This window comes from Elephas maximus, chromosome 2 (assembly GCF_024166365.1).
Source record: "Elephas maximus indicus isolate mEleMax1 chromosome 2, mEleMax1 primary haplotype, whole genome shotgun sequence".
In the NCBI taxonomy this organism is placed as follows: Eukaryota; Metazoa; Chordata; class Mammalia; order Proboscidea; family Elephantidae; genus Elephas; species Elephas maximus.
Genome location: NC_064820.1, coordinates 170,383,524 through 170,396,803, shown reverse-complemented (window position 1 = coordinate 170,396,803; position 13,280 = coordinate 170,383,524). Strand labels below are relative to the sequence as shown.

The 13,280-nt window shown below is 42.8% G+C and overlaps 1 protein-coding gene across 1 annotated transcript in view; it reads right to left on the bottom strand.

Moving 5' to 3' along the window:
• GALNT10 (polypeptide N-acetylgalactosaminyltransferase 10) overlaps positions 1 to 13,280 on the bottom strand; it is a 277,219-nt gene that overhangs the window by 160,683 nt on the left and 103,256 nt on the right. The gene's annotated exons all lie outside the window — the stretch shown is intronic.

The following is a 13,280-nucleotide window of genomic DNA, read 5'->3' as shown; positions in this document are numbered from 1 at the left end:
TCCCCTCCCTCCCAGGATCTGCAGAGATGACCTATGCTGTGTTAGGTGGTCTTATTAGTCCTTACATCTTCCTTAAATCACAAGGACTTTGGAGCTTGCTGACACAGGGAGTTTTGAACATCTAAACACGCAGCTGATAGAGGGTCCTGGGACATGGAACAGCAGCTCAGAGACAATTAGTTCACTCATCTTACAGGTGGGGAAACTGAGGCCTAAAGAGGTCAAGCTCCCCAACCAAGGTCACATAGGCAGGCAAAAGGATAACAGCCAAGTCCTTTGACTCCCACTATAAACTGGCATCTTCTCACCAAATCACCTTGATACAGGGCTTAAATTTTACTACATGCATTAAAAAGGTATCCCAAAATAGGAGATAGGAAAAGACAAAATTGGTTTCAACCCTAAAATCAGAGTATTCAGGGCCCAAAGGGCCCTCAGAATCCTATCCACAAACCTAAACAAAAATTGTGGTCAATTTCAGGTGGTTCAGGAGCCTCTAAGGGCCATCCACGGAGTCCACAGAGGCAGTGCAGATTAAGAAACCCCAGACCATCCAAACAACCAACAAATGTTTATTGACATCCATTCTGTGCCAGGCACTGTGCTAGGCAGAGGGATACAGATGTGTTAAGACAGACCCTGTGCTGACACTAATAATGGGGTTCATACGCACATCAGTCTCTCTCAAAGGATGGTGTATGGGAGAACTGGCCCCTCACTACAGATGCAAATTCCTGGACCCCACCCCGAGCCTAGTAAATTAAAGAATCTGGGAAGACATGTTTTTTTAACCAATTCCCCCATGTGATTCTGATTTACAATAAAATCACTTGTCTAAATCCAGTTGCCTCATTTAAAAAATATAGACTCTGGGCTTACATTTGTAGAAGGGACTTGCCTATGGAAAGGGACTTGCCTGTGGAAATTCCATAGCTTGTTAGCCCCAGAGACCATACCAGAGCTGGCTGCTCTCTCCCTGGTATACATAATCGATGAGCTTCCTGAAGGCAGGGGCATGTCTGTTCCGGCTCATCATCGCATTTCTAGGTCAATACCTGGCTGGCTCATCTTAGGCCCTCAATAAATATCAACTGAGTAAACAAATGAATGATTACTCATCAGTGGGGCAGGTAGTGTAGCTTAATGACTCAGAGAATTCTGGTTCCACAGTTGGACAAATCTAGGTTCCACTTACTGGGTAGGTGGATCCCAGCCCAGTTTCCTCGACTGACAAATAGGGAAAATAACAGAATAACAGTATCTACTCCTGGGCACTGTTGGGAGGCATGAATCCGCTAATCTATACAAAGCATTTAGCCAGCACCTGGCACAAAGGTAGTCCTCTCAGTGAAGTAGGAATACTATTAATACACTATTTCTAGAGAAAGTTATAAAAACGAGGTACACCCCGGTGTTGGTGATGGCCATGTTTGGGGGACGGGGAAGGGCATGGGAATCTCATAATAAAACTGGGCCCTGCAGAGGCAACCTATTTAACACCTGATCCAATTCAACTGGCTGTTGCTGATAACAGGATTTAGAGAGTTTCCTAATTAGTGGGAGGTCACATGCCTGTGTGGAAATTGAGTGTTCTTCAGGAAAAAGTTCTTAGCTACAGTGGCATTCGACAACAGAAACAAATGTCTTAAGACTTTTAACAGCAAGAAAGGTCCAAATGGTGCTTTTCAAGAGAGAGCAATTCTTATGCAATAACAATTGCTTCATATTATGTAGAAAAGCATATCTAGGTTTCAATCCAGAGGTAATTTTAAGTTTGATTCTACAGACTCAAAGATCTGTCCATAAAGGCTGTGGTTCTGTTCCGTCAGCATTCACCTCTCACTACTTTTCTTCCCCTTGATTTCCACATGTCCTCCTGCTACAGAAAACAAAGGGGTTGGGAAGGAGCATGGCAAGAGAAGTAACAGAGAGTTTGCGGAGGAGGCTGGCAGAATTAATGTGAAATCACATTAAACAATAAATTGGAAATGGATTTTGACTGGCTGCTCTAAATAACTGCTTCTGGTATCTGTGTGCTTTTACTTAACATCCCACTAAAGGAATCGATTAGTGTTCAAACAGTCACACACTCGCACACACAAATGGAATTTTAATGTTTTGTTTAATCACTATTTAGCTTGCCTGGCGCCCTTTGGAGGGAGGGAAGAACGGCGGTGAAGCAAGCCAACTGTATCCTGCCAAAGAAAGATTTGTAAAAGTGCATCCTCTAATCCCAGGATTGCAGACTCTGCAAAGCCAGCTCAGAGAGGACCCTTGCATCTCTGGGTGAACTGGCCAGTGCCTTCAAAAGAACGGGAGAAGGGCTGTGTGCTCTAAAACGGAAAAGCTGGAGGGAAAGCTGAGTAGGTTATCTGCTTCATCCCTGGTCTGAGGATGAATTACAGACCAGATTCTGTGGCATGTTTTAGGATGGCTCCCACCCCTCCACCAAACTAGCAACTATAAAAGTGCTAGAATGATTCTGTTTTGAGGTTTAAATGACTCTATATAATTCCAAACATTTGTTTACCTGGTAAGTAGGTTATTTTAATAGCCTTCAAACACACACATACACGCAGTCTAAGGCATCCTCTTCAAAACTACTGTCAAGGTTACACCCTGAAAACAGTCGGTTAAATGGACTTTGAGTATATGAGTTTTGGAGACGTAGCTGGCTTGTATTTATTTATTCAACAAAAGATTATTGAGGGCCCACTACATCCAAAAAACTGTGAAGGAGACAAAGATTAATAGTTCCTGGCCTCAACAAATAGCATGGATCTCAGACAAGTAGAAAAGGAAAACAAAATACACATCACTGTAACATAAAGGCATTGAAGCCACAGGCAGGAGCCATTGTTGAAAAAGGCTAACTCTTGAAAGTTGTACAAATAAATTCTATAGCCATTTACAAGAGCCAAAGACTAAATTCTCCCTGGAATAATCAGGGAAGGCTTCCTGCAGAAGCAAAATCTTTGAGAGAAGCCTGAAAGGGTGAGTAGGATTTTGACTGGTAGCACTGTGTAGCGGGTCAGAGGGGGGCTTGAGCTGGAAGGAAAGCACATACAAAGAAATGGAGGGCCTTAAACCCTGGTGGCATACTGGTTAAGTGCTGTGGCTGCTAACCAAAAGGTTGGCAGTTTAAATCCACCAGGCGCTACTTGGAAACTCTATGGGGCAGTTCTACTCTGTCCTACAGGGTTGCTATGAGTTGGAATCGACTCCTCAGCAACGGGTTTTTTTGGTATTTACTAAATGGCAAGCAGTCTGGTTTGGCTGGAGTGACTGGGTCCAAAAGATAGTCAAGAGCAATGAGAACTGGAAGGGTGTATGAACCAGAATCGGAGGGCCTAGCATTTGAGCTGTTTGGCAGTTGGGAGCCACAGAAAGTCTTTGAGCAAGTAAGGGGGTGAAGCAGAGCTCCAGAAATAAAATATCTTATTACCTATCCACTTTCAGTTAATATCAGAATCCTCCTCTTCCTGTGAGAGACGCAGGGAGAAAGACAATTTTGTTTTCATTCAGAGGAAATGTTTCCCACTTGTAGGCTGAGGATCATTCTTAACTACATGCAAGAGGGAAGTAACTGGCCAGCCCACACGTTGGACTTAACAAGGCTCACTAGACCCCAGCCCCATCCAGTAGGCTGCTGTTTTGAGAAAACCTATCTTTCCCTAAAATCAGGACCAAGCTGTATGAGAAAAACAATCAAACCTAAAAGGTACTGTTTACAAATGGAAGGGGACACTACAACCCTGCAGACACAAGAGTCAGAGTCTGCTGGGCCGATGTCAGGCCTGTCCTACTATTCCACCCAGCAATCAGGTCACGCCAATTTTCCCTGCTCTATTAACTCCATTGCCTCAATACCAGGATGCTGGAATCTGAAATCTCAACAGGGCCCCAGTCTCTAAGAGGGCAAGGTCAGTCACCACAGGAGCCTTTGTTTAAAAAGGCTGATCCTGGGCTTCCAAGAGCAGAACCCTACCATCCACCCAATCCACCCTCTGTTTTCTATAGATGACTCTAGAAAAGATCATTTGCTACTTAGGCTGTTGAAAGCGCATTAAAAGACTTTTTAAATAGTAAAGAAAAAAAAAAAAACACCAAGATTTTTTTGGAATGTCTGTTATCTAAAGGGCAAATAGAACCTTTAATAACTTTCCATTCCACTCTAAAAGAACAATCGCAATTTATAGCATTTTCTTCAGATGAAGTTCCCAAACGTTTTATCATTGGCAAAGCAAACAACAACAAAAAAACCCTGATTAGTAATGTTCATGTAGGCCATCCACCCACCCACCCACCCATCCATCCAACCATCCATCCACCCACCCATCAACCATCCATCCATCCACCCATTGATCACATGCATCCATCGATCCATCGATCCATCCATCCACTCACCCACCCATCTACTTAAATGTTTAGAGTACAAACAGGCTCTGTGCTAGGTGCTGAGGATATATGGGTGAGAAAGACAGATCAGGACCCTGCTTTCCTAGAGCTTATAGTAGTGTGTGTGGTAGGGGAAAATATAGACTTTACTCCAGAATCACAAATCAATTAAAACAGCAATACTGGTGCATGTGTACAAGAGAAGCACATGATGCAAGGGATATCCCTACAGAGGGATCTGATCCAGTCAGCAAAGTCAGAAAAGGCTTCGCTGAAGGAATAGATGGGGTATGATTAGGAATGAACTCAGCAAAGAGGAGTACAGAGCATCTCAGACAGAGAGAAAAGCAGGGATGACATGCGAAGGCCCCATGGCTGGGCAGGTGGGAAACCCAGGAGGGGATGAACAAAGAACAGTATGTGTGGTGCACACAGAAGGGCAAGTCTGGCGGGGGTAAGAGGATCCTTACGATCCTGTCTTTCCTCCTGGAGTAATTGGAATTCCAAGTGTTTTATGCAAGGAGGTGGCAGGATCAGGTTGCATTTGGAAAGCTTTCTTGCCCCAAAGTGAAGAAGCGATTAGTCAACAGAGAAGAAGTGTAGAGTCCAGGGAGAAGACTATCACAGTGGTGTAAGCAGAGATGATGCTAGCCTGGGCTTGGAAGGCAGGAGTGGGTAATGGGTGTACACAGATTTTTTTTTTTTAAATAGGGTCATGAGGGTACTGCGGGTTTGCAGTCAAGAAATGCAACCTGAGAACTTGGCCATCTTTGAGGTCCCTGTCCTCACGGTCACAGGGATGCAGGTGAGGCCTGAGCCCAGATCTCCCCCTCATCCAACCTGGTGCCTATTGTATCACCTGTTATTTTCAAGTTTTGATCCTCTCAGTAGAAAGCCAAGAGGTGCTCTCTGTTTAAGGAAATCAGTCCCAGTAAAATTGTATTGTACGTATATTTAACCTTCAGGAACTCAATGACACATGGTCAAAAGAAAAAGAAATTTTAACAGGGGAGATTGGCAAGCCTCCCATCTTTGAGCCCAGTGAGGCTGCGCCCTGGAGGGTGGCCCCAGAGGCCCTCGCTCTCTCTGGCCCCTGGTAGTGTCAGCACTTTGGTGCTGAGCAGCCTGCTCTTTGAAGATAAGTATTTCCCTCACCTTAGAAATTGTGGTAAAATATATATAACAAAACATTTGCCATTTCAACCATTAAACTGGACATTTGAAAGGTGGTTAGTCTTTACATCCCATCATGGGTGATTCTAATTTTATGTTTTTTTCACCTTAAGTGGTGAGTTTATAACCTCTTTCATGAGACTTTATTATTATTGTCATTATATCCATTTTGTATATGACAAAACTGAGGCTTGGAGGAAAAAACCAATATGAAAGAACTTTGCAAACTGCCAAGCACCACATGAGTTTAATGATCACAGCGAACTGTACCTATTGCAGACAGCTGTCCTCGCCTTCCCATGTCTCAGGGCCTAGAATGACGCTAGTTACACAGTTCTCAAGAAAGGAAAACTTGTTCAAGTGAATCATACTTCTGTGCCAAGAAGGGCAAGCTCACAAGGGGTCTTGAAAATCTCGGTCCAGGTGATACGTGATCGATCACAGGAAACCCTTTGAAAAGTGTTCTCCGAGACTCGATGCGTTATGCATAACAGAGGGTCATTATATTGCTATGGTTCTGTACACCAGATGTGGATGGGTAAAGAAAAAGGCAGGCAAGACTGGAGAGCTGAATAGAAGGCAAGTTCCATGCCTTTCAGGGTCCTAAAAATGACTGCAAACACATCCTGATAGTCTCCTCGTTGGGGAGTTAGGATTGAGCCACCAAACAATATAGTAGTTGCTCCATTAACGGTAATAATTACGAATATAATCCCCTCCATTCTGAAGATAGCAAAAAAGAAAGAAAGAAAGTCATACAGCACTTGCTTTGAAGTAAAGATGTAGGCTTGAGTCACAGTTCTGCTTCTTACTAGCTGTGAGACCTTAGGCAAATTACAAGACTTTTTTAAGCCTTTGTTCCTCAACTATAAAGTGGAGAATATTAAGAGTATCTGCCACAAAGGTTATTCTGAGGATTAAATGATATACAGCAAGTAAAGCTCTTAGCAGTATCTGGTATTTAGAAAGCACTAAAAGTGGTACGTATCATCATTAGTTATTATTTGCATAGTGCTTTGTAATTTACAAAGCATTTTTACATAAATTATCCCATTTCTTCATTACAATCACACTAAGAATGAAGGCAGACATCACCAACCTACCCTAATCCTTCCTGTGGAGCTCAGACTCAGAATCTTCCTCAACACTGCACTCCAAGCAGCCCTTACCTGTCCATGAGCATTGGCCAGAGGAGAGGGCCTACCTGCCATACCTGCCTTAAGTGGAAGAGTGAATTCCTAAGATCACCTGGTAGATCACGATCCACTGGCTGAGTTCTGCAATCTTAAATCTTCAGGCTGCCTAGCAGCTCACTGTTGCAAAGGTCCCCCAAAAGGGGGTGGGGAACAGAATGTGACTTCTGGTGGTTCCCTCCTTCTGGTACTGCCCTCCCATCACCTGTAACTGCTGGAGCCTTCCCTAGTGCCATACTTCACAGAACCACAGAATCAAGCTGCTGGTGGGAATTGAGATGCTGTCTCCTCTGATGGTCTGCTGCATCCAGTAACCCTTTCTTTACCACAACATATGGATGGTCAAGGATATGAAGCTTGGGCACTTAGGGCAATGGGAAGCTCCCTACCTCCATACAGATAGCTAAATCTATTAGAAATTCCTCCTTGTACTAAGCTCCTTGGGCTCCTTCCTGCCCCATGAGGAAGGGCTCTGACTGGGCTATGGCTGATCCTGGCCTCCTGCATCTGCCATCTTGGAATCGCTGAACTCCTTCTCTTCTCTGTTTCCCTTAGGGTAGGGGCCACAAATGGCCTTGAACCTCCTCTCCCTACCTTACTTTCACTCTGGCATTCTTGTTCTTATATAATGATCTCTTAGATGTGAGGCGTAACCACACACGGACATGGGATAGTTTTCCCGGAATATTTGACTCTGCTATGAAAGTGGACACTCTTGGAAGAATTAGTCTAACTTCTTAGGGAAGCCTTCCCTAACCTCCCTGATAGGTCATATCCCATATGCCCTTGGAACATCCTTGTGATTCACATTCCCTTGGATGATTATTTGATTATCTGTCTACCCCCAAACTGTGAGCTCTATATCTGTCTATCCCCAAATTGTGAGCTCTATAAGGGTACCCAGAAACCCTAGGAAATATCAATTCTTGTTCAATGAATGAATGAGCAGAGACACCTTTTATCTTTTCTAAACTGTAGGAAAAGTCATCCAGGGATTAGACATGTCTAATATAGTCACAAGGATTTAACACCATAAAGGGGCTCTGAGGATTAACTTTATCTTATGACTAAATGTCTTCATATCAACTTAATGGGCTATATATAAACTCTAAACAGAGCTGGCTCACCTGATCCTAAATGATCTCTAAAAGATGTAACAGACTTTGAACTTTTTTACTTTCTTCCTTATTTCATTTCAAACAGCTCCCTTTCCGTGCTCCTAACCTTAAGGCTTGTGGCAGAAATTGCTGCATGTCCCCCAAGAGCTGCTCTCCTTTTTTTTCACATAACAGAAATTGTAGCTGGGAATACGATGGCCCAGAATAGGGATGATACTATTTCTCAGACATCTTTGCAGCTAAATGTGGCTGAATTAACAGCTTCTGTCCAATGAGACATGAGTGGAGGTGTTGTGTAGCAGCCTCGAGAAACCAACCTGAAGAAGCTGCTGATATGCACCTTGCCCCTTTTCTTCATCTCTTCCTCTATCTTACTGCCTAGAATTCAAATGCCATCTTATGGGCCATGAGGTGAAGGTCCAACCCTAGGGTGGTAAAGCCATTAGCAGGAAGGAGCCTAGTTCCTGAGGGCTTTCCGGAGTAGAACTCTCATAACCCTGGACTGTAGACCTCCAAACCTTAAGTAAGAGAAAAATAAACTCCTACTTCATTTAAGCCACTCAAATCTAATCTTGACTGATACAAGTTTCTTCTCTTGAGGCTTGAAAAACTGAGAAGCAGCTTGGTGTGGTGGAGAGAACCCTGAAGTAGGATCCAGGAGACCCAGATTTCAGACTCCCTGATCTGCGTTCACTAAGAGTGGGACCTTAGGTAGGTTCCCTTGTCTTTCTCGGTCTCTGTTTCTTTGACTATAAAATGGAGATCAAAATAATATCTGCTTTGAACCTATATAAATTCCGTAGTGGTTATGTTATGTATATAAACCATTTGCCATAAAATCAGTTCTGACTCATTGAGACCCCGTGTGTGTCAGAGTAGAACTGTGCTCCATAGAGTTTCTGATAGCTTATTTTTCAGAATTATATTACCACGCCTTTCTTCTGAGGTGTCACTGGGTAGACTTGAACCTCCAGCCTTTTGGTTAGCAGCTTAGTGTGTTAACCATTTGAACCGCCCAGAGACTCATTATATAAGGTTTCTATTAAATGTTACAGAAAATGTTATAAAAGTGTAATACAGTCAATTAAATCAGCTGCCGTTGAGTCAATTCCAACTCATGGAGACCCCACGTGTATCAGAGCAGAAATGTACTCCGTAGGGCTTTTAATGCCTGATTTTTTGAAAGCAGATCAAAAACCGTCAATGATCTTAAAAAAAGAAAAGAAAAAACTGTCCTTACTACAAAGCTACAGTAATCAAAACAGGAATAGTGTCATAAGGAGAGACATATGGAGCAATGGAACAGGACTGAGAACACAAAATAAATGCAAACATATATGACCATTGGGTAAATCTGCTGCAAAATACCTCTTTAAAGTGTTGAAGAGCAAAGGTGTCACCTTGAAGACTAAGGTGCGCCTGACCCAAGCCGTGGTATTTTCAATCGCATCATATGCATGTGAAAGCTGGACAGTGAACAAGGAAGACCAAAGAAGAATTGATGCCTTTGAATTGTAGCATTGGCAAAGAATACTGAATATACCACGGACTGCCAGAAGAACGAACAAATCTGTCTTGGAAGAAGTACAACCAGAATGGTCCTTAGAAGCAAGGATGGTGAGACTGCGTCTTGCATACTTTGGACATGTTGTCGGGAGAGATCAGTCTCTGGAGAAGGATATCATGCTTGTCAAAGTACAGGGTCAGGGGAAAAGAGGAAGACCATCAACGAGGTAGACTGACACAGTGGCTGCAACAATGGGCTCACGCATAACAACGATTGTAAGGATGGTGCAGGACTGGGCAGTGTTTCATTCTGTTGTACAAAGGGTCGCTATGAGTCGGAACCAACTCAACGGCACCTAACAACAACAACAACATATATGACCAACTGATTTTTGACAAGGGTGCCAAGAACATGCAATAGGAAAGAATAGTTTCTATAACAAACGGTGCTGGGACAACAGGTTTTCCACATGCAAAAAAATGAAGTTGGACCCCTAGCTCACTCCATGTACAAAAACTGACTTGAAATGAATTAATGACCTAAATATAAGAGCTTAAACTACAAAATAGAAGAAAATAGGAGTAAATCTTCATGACCTTGGATTTGGCAGTGGATTCTTAGATTTGATACCAAAAGCACTAGCAACAAAAGAAAAAATAGATTAGATGTCATAAAAATTAAAAACTTCTGTGCATCAAAGCACATTACTAAGAAAGTGAAAAAACACAGAATGAAAGAAAATATTTGGAAATCACATACCTGATAAAGATTTAATATTCAGAACATACAAAGACCTCTTATAACTCAATGACAAAAAGACAAACAACTCATCTGGTGGTAGAAGAGGAAGTCAAAGAGATTCAAAGAGTAAGAAGAACTCAACGTGGCATTGCTGACTTTGAAGACAGAAGGGGCCATATGTGTGGGTGACCTCTAGAAGTAGTGGACAAGGGAACAGGCACCTTAATCCCACAGCTCCAAGGAACTGAATTCTGTCAACAATCTAAATGAGCCTAGAAGTGGATTCTGCTCTTCCCCCCTAACCTCTGACACCCTAAACAGAGAACCCAGCTTAGTCTGCTTGGACTCATGAGTTACAGAACTTTGAGCTAATAAGTGTGTGTTCTTTTAAGCCACTAAGTTTGTGGTAATCTGTTACACAGTGATAGAAAACTTATGCACCATTTTAATAGTATGGCAGATTTTATTTTCCAAAGCTGGCTGCAACAAAATCTTCTGCCCCAAGCACTCTTTTAGAATCTTTCCACAACTCCATCAAGAGACGGAATCTATGTCCCTTCCCTTTGAACGTGGACAGATCATTGTGACTGCCTCAACCAATGAAGTTTGGCAGAAGAGATGCAATGTAACTTTTCTGAAGCTAGGTCACAAAGATGTCATGCATTTCCACCTGACACTGCACTTGGAATCCACCCACCATGCTATGAGGAAGCTCCTCTGTGAAGATGACAACATGGAAAGGCCAGCCATGTGAATGAGCCATCTTGGGAGTGTGTAGAGCTGAGACAAATTCAAATTGCACATTTGTGTGCTTTCAGCTACTAAGTTTTGGAGCAGTTTGTTAAGCTACAACAGAAAATGGGTAGTTTGCACCACACACAAGTGACCATGTGAATTCAACAATATGGGGACTGATAAAGATCTATTCAGTGAGTCCACTGAGCATGCACTTGACTGCCATGGTAATACCAAATTGTCATAAAAGTTTCTAAATGCTTACTGTCAACTTCTGTATTTATCTCATCCAGAACTGGTGCCTGTCCTCAGCCTACACACTGAGTGGCACTTCTATAAAATATGTCTGGGCCTGGCCCATTCTTATTCATCTCTGCATGCTCCCAAGTGCCTGTTCGAATTGCTGGAGATAGAAGGGATTCAGTAAATGTTTTTGGAATGAATAGTAGATTCAAAGAAAGCCAAGCTGGAAGCTCAACTCATTTTATAGATGGCAATGTGGAAATCCAGAGAGGTAAGTGGTCTTGGAATGGGCTAACGGCAGAGTCATGATAACAGCACAGAATTCCTGAAACCTTTGAGTCCAGGCCTTGCAAACTGAACAGCCTAAGTGTGAAAGAGGGTTAGCCAGGTGTAAGACAATGTGGAAGGCAGAGGCTGGCAAAAAGGTAAGTATATGCATGCCCCATTCTGAGGGGAGCTGCCACCCCAGCTCCAGCTGACTGTCACCAAGTGAGAGCCAGTATACCTAGATGTTCAGTTGTTAAACAGAAGCTGAAGATTTCAATTTCTAGTGACTATTTTTTTTTTTTTTTAAATACTATACAGGATAAACAAACACGTTTTGAGGCTAGATTTTATCTGGCAGGCCACCAATTTGCAATTTCTGAGCTAGTTTAGCACCTCAGATTTACAGGTAAGGAAACTGAGGTCCTGAGAGATTACAAATTTAACCAAGAATATACAGGAAGAGGTAGTAAAGCCATTTTCAGACTTGTCCAGGCATTTGATGATGATAATGACTAGTATTACCAACATTTATTGAGCACCTACTATGTACCAAGCATTTAGGCCTACAATCTCATTTAATCCCTTCAATGAAAGGAAGTAAGTACCACTATTTCTCTTTTTACGATTCAGAAAGAGACTCAGAGAAGCTAACTTGCCAAGATCATAGTGTAAGTAAATAGCAGGTCTGTGCTCATAATCACATTTTTACAAGGTGAATGGGTGTTCTACCACCTCATATCACCTCATTCCCCATTTAGGAGTCCACGGGTGGTGCAAATAGTTAATGCGCCTGGCTGGTAACCAAAGATTGGAGGTTCAAGTTCACCCAGAAGCGCCTCAGAAGAAAGGCCTGGCAATCCATTTCCAAGAATCAGCCATTGAAAACCCCATGGAGCACAGTTCTACTCTGACACACATGGGGTCGCCACGAGTCAGAATCACAACTGGTTTTTCTGGATACTACCCTGCCTATCAAAGCCCTAGGTTAGTTTTACCTGGAATGGTTGTAAAATCTGTCTTTTAACATTTCTCTATCGTTGCACCCCAGAAATGCAATCCAGGGGTAACTTCTTCCCTGTCTCCAGTATCTGAGTGACACTCAGCCTGGGCACAGCTCATATCATCCTTCTCCAACTGCTGACTCTCCAAAGGGCCAGAGCAAGTCTACAGCTACTACAGCAGAAGCAGCAGCTTGTGCCCCAAGGCAAGAACACCTCACTTTTCTTTGCTAAACAGAAGGGACACACAGCACTGGGAAGGTGTAGGGGCCTGAGAATAATCATTTAAACTATGTTACTTTCAAACTATGTTCAGTGGATCCCTTGGAGATGCCACAACTGGAAGTTGGGGGAAGGGGAGTCCCAGCAAAACAAGCTCCAATTTCCTCTTCACCATATATTATATACACATAAGATTATGTGTTCTACTGTTAAAAAAAAAAAAAGAGCCTGAAAATAAAGATCTAATCCTACCCTTTCACTGCATTTTTAAAAAAGACGAACCCTATAATTTGACTTGTAGTTATAAAAATAATAAAAGCATAGTGGTGAAAGAGTCAAATAGTCAACAGCGTATACAATGAAAAATAAAAATCTCTCTCCCAACTCCCAACCCCTAATCAAACTCCCCAGAGACAGCCATTGTTAAACAGGTTCTTGTGTATTTCTTCCAAATTTTCCTTCTCTTTCCCTTCTCCTTGCCACTTCCTAACTACTCACAGTCAACCCCCTGAATTTCCAGACGAGTTAAAACTGGGGTTCAGAGAGGAGAAGTGACTTGCCCTAAGATCTAAGATCACACTGCAGATCTTAGCAAAGTTCTCCTCCTGCATCCTGGGCTTTCATCAAACCAGTTGGTTCTCACCCTTCTGTACTCTCCTTCTTACCTCCAGCAACGGCTCTGATG